At 51.3% G+C, this 3808-nt stretch overlaps 1 pseudogene; it reads left to right on the top strand.

Moving 5' to 3' along the window:
• The first annotated feature begins 2216 nt into the window (after positions 1-2216).
• LOC110129878 (coiled-coil domain-containing protein 86 pseudogene) lies at positions 2217-3271 on the top strand (annotated as a pseudogene).
• The last annotated feature ends 537 nt before the right edge of the window (positions 3272-3808 follow it).

Below are 3808 nucleotides of genomic sequence, written 5' to 3'. Positions count from 1 at the left end.
AAAGTCAGCCCCATATTGGCAGAGGTTTTGGCCACGGACCCGCAGTCATTCACAACGGTTGAGAAGAGCCCGAGTCACAGTTCTTTGGGAAGCAGCAACAACACAAGGGGGAATCCATCCCTTGAGGAATTTTTCACCTAACACTTGCCCTCTGGGTGATAGTGACCATGACTGGAACTAGGGAGGCCCATGTGAAAGTGCTTGGGCCTTGGAGGGAATCTAGCTCAGTAATAAGAGCCTGAGGAAAGGCCAGCCACTTGAGGGATGAGAGGCGACACTATTTTCACAGGCAGTTGTTGTTGCTGTTGTTCAGTCGCTCAGTTGTGTCCAACTCTTTGCCACCCCATGGACTGCAGCACGTCAGGCTTCCCTGTCCTTCACCATCTCCTGGAGCTTGCTCAAACTCATGTCCATTGAGTCAGTGATGCCATCCAACCATCTCATCCTCTGTCGTCCCCTTCTCCTCCTGCCTTCAATCTTTCCCAGCATCAGGGTCTTTTCTAATGAGTCAGCTCTTTGCATCAGATGGCCAAAGTATTGGAGCTTCAGCTTCAGCATCAGTCCTTTCAATGAATATTCAGGGTTGATTTCCTTTAGGATTGACTGGTTTGATCTCCTTGCAGTCCAAGGGACTCTCAAGAGTCTTCTCACAGGTAGAAAGTCTCTCAATTGCTGACATAGCACAGAGGATAGAGTCTTTTTTGGGAATGACGACTCAGTGAAAACTGGGCTCCCCTCCACTTTTTTCCAACTTCTTTTATTTTTTAATTTATTGGCAAAAAAGGTGGTCATAGATGTCTCATCACTTTCATTTAACAAATCACTTGTTCCTATTTCCAATATTATTTATATGTGTGATATTTTTATCTTAGTCTATTTTGCTTGATGTCCTCAATTTTAATCTTTATTTCATTTTAACATATTTTTAATTGAAGTATAGTTTATTTTTGTACATACTAAGTCATTTTTTATGACCCTATGGACTGTAGCCTGCCTGGCTCCTCTGTCCATGGGATTCTCCAGGCAAGAATACTGGAGTGGATTGGTGGAATGCCATTCCCTTCTCCAGGGATATCTTCCCAAACCAGGAATCAAACCTGCATCTCTTATGTCTCATGCATTGGCAGGCGGGTTCTTTACCACTAGTGCCACCTGGGAAGATATAGTTGATTTACAATGTTGTGTTAATTTCTGCTGTACAGCAAAGTGATTCAGTTATACATATATATACACATTCTTTTTTTCATATTCTTTTCCATTATGGTTTATCACAGGATATTGAATATAGTTCCCTGTGCTACACAGTAGGACCTTGTTGTTGATCTGTTCTCTACTTTCAAAGAGAGGCAAAGAGACAGTGAAAAATGTATTTCTGTTATTACTGTTTTCAGGCTTGTCCAAGGTAAAATACACATGGTCCCATCAATCTGTACAGAGGCAAGAAAACAGTCAAATTCATCTTAGTCTACTGTTGCTCTCTGTGAATCTAAGATGAAAGGTATGTAGTCTCTGATCAAAGGCAAAAGAGTTGAGTGAGTTGCCTGAAACCTGTCAAGGTGCCAACACATAACAGGGGGAGCTGTCTGACCCTCAGTGTTAAAGAAAGATCAAGGATGCGGTGGATGTGGGCCATGGCAGAGCTGAAGTGGAAGATGTACCCAGAGGGAGATAGGCAGCTTGGAGCTGGACTGGCTTGAGTGCGGGAGGCCAGGAACTTGCAGAAAGGCTTAGCAGGGATGCCTGAAAGTGCTGAGAAGGATCCTGATCCTAGTCCTTCTGGAATGCAGGCAACACATAGGCATACATAGAAATTCATGTCCAGTCCACCTTCAGCAGCTGCTGCTTCTTGGCCTGAGAAACAGATCTCAGGGAGGCTGGGGACACGCCTTGGCACAAGAATGAGGGAATTTCGAGTCTCCTGGCCAAGGTCTCAGAATGCCTGTGTCCTTCAGGATTCTCGCCCAGGTTTTCCACCTCATTTAATGTTCAAGTTATACACAAAGGCTCTCCTTCTAAACTGGGGTGTTCTGGGGACAACATCAACTCTTTGATTCACTGGAAGCCAGTTGCTATGGTTCTGAATAGATGTGTCCCCACAAAGTTCATATGTTGAAATCCTAATCTCCAAGGTGATGATGGTATTTGGTGGTAGAACCTTTGGGAGGTGATCTGGCTATAAGAGCCCTCACACGCAGGTGGGCTGGGATTTGAAAATAATGTCTACGCCGCTGAGGCGCAGCCTACAGCTGGAAGATGTAAAGACTGAATTTCCCGAGAACCCCACCTCAGTTCTGCAGGCCAGACGGGCCCTGTGGAGTTCCAGTCGAACCCAGAAGAAATGAGTGAGCCCAGTCGTCAGTCAGAGACAAGACCGGGATCACCCAGTCTACAGGAGGGGCCAGGCTTGGGGTCCCCTCGAAAGCAGCTGGAACCGGACTCAGGTTCCCACCAGGGTCAGCGAGATCCAGGCCTGGAGTCACCCCAAAGCCAGCAGAAGTCGAGTCCTGAATTCCACCGACTTCAGTCAAAGCCAAGTGAGGAGTCACCCAAGTTCTCCCAGGACCAAGGCGAAGCGGACTCGGAATTGCACACGAGTAAGGAGGAGCCGACCCTGGGGTCCCCGAATTTCAGTTGCAGCCAGGCTCAGGATCACTAGAGCCTTACCCTGGTCAGCATCTTTGGGTCCAGCCCTCGAAGCCACTACAGGAGCTGACACCCCAGTCGCCCGGCTCCCCAAGGGATCAGCATGAGTAGAGCAAGCTAGCTCCAGCCAGGCAGCCGGCGAGAGAAGGCCTCGCGCCAAAGAAGCAAAAAAATTGTCCGGCCCAGGCCCCTGCGTCCAAGAAGCCGAAGGAGGAGGAGATTCCTATAATCCCGAAGGGGAAACGCAAGTCTGGGCGGGTGGAAGGACCGCTCAAAGAAGAGGTTCTCCCAGACGGTTCAGGACAAGCCCCTGCGCACATTCCTGGCAGCGGAAGATGAAAGATCCGCAGGAGAGGAAGCTGGCCAAGGACTTCTCCCGGCACCTGGAGGAGGAGAAGGAGCGTCGCCGCAGGGAGAACTTGAAACGCCGCCTGGAGGAGGAGCGGGAGGCAGAGATCGTACAAGTGATCGGAAACCCTGCCAAGCTCAAGCGGGCGAAGAAGCAGCAGCTGCGGTCCATCGAGAAGCCGGATACGCTGACCCAGCTACAGAAGCCACCGCCTCAGCGGCCGGCAGCCAAGGTCTGAGCTCAGGACGGCCGAGGCCTTCTGTGGCCAACCACCGTGTCCACACGGCAGCTCTCGGGCCACTGGCCACACGCCTCTGCTGACCCGGCGCTCCGGCTCCATGGCTCCCAGACAGGGGCACCACCGGAGTCGGGGCTCTGAGCCTTCAAGGGTTGGCGGGCAAGTCTCCAGGGAGCAAGGGGGAGCCTGGAACCTCGCAGGGACTGGAGGCGGGAAGAGGGTCAGCCTCCTCCTCCCCCCTGCCATGCCCCCTTCTTTCCAAGTGCCTTCAAACCAAGAAGAGTAATTTCTGGTTCCTCAGGGAACTGATGACTGGAGGGGTGACTCCCCAGAATGTGTATGCTCTGTCTCAGGGTCCTGGGTCCAACCCAGGCCAGGAGGCCGGAGTCAGGTGTCAAGCTCCCCCCACCCCCACCTTCCCAAAGGCTGCTTTGGGTCCCTCTGCACCCCACTGACCCTGTCACCCAGCAGACTGAATCCGGCTCCCCCACACTTCTTAACACTTAAGGTTAAAATGGGGAGGTTGCAAGGGGCAGGGTCCCTCCAGCTCCCCCTTTCCTGTCCCAGACTCTGCAGAA

The sequence above is a fragment of the Odocoileus virginianus genome, unplaced genomic scaffold (assembly GCF_023699985.2).
Source record: "Odocoileus virginianus isolate 20LAN1187 ecotype Illinois unplaced genomic scaffold, Ovbor_1.2 Unplaced_Scaffold_1, whole genome shotgun sequence".
NCBI lineage: Eukaryota > Metazoa > Chordata > Mammalia > Artiodactyla > Cervidae > Odocoileus > Odocoileus virginianus.
The sequence above is the reverse complement of the archived record's forward strand: the minus strand, read 5'-3'. Positions and strand labels throughout refer to the sequence as shown.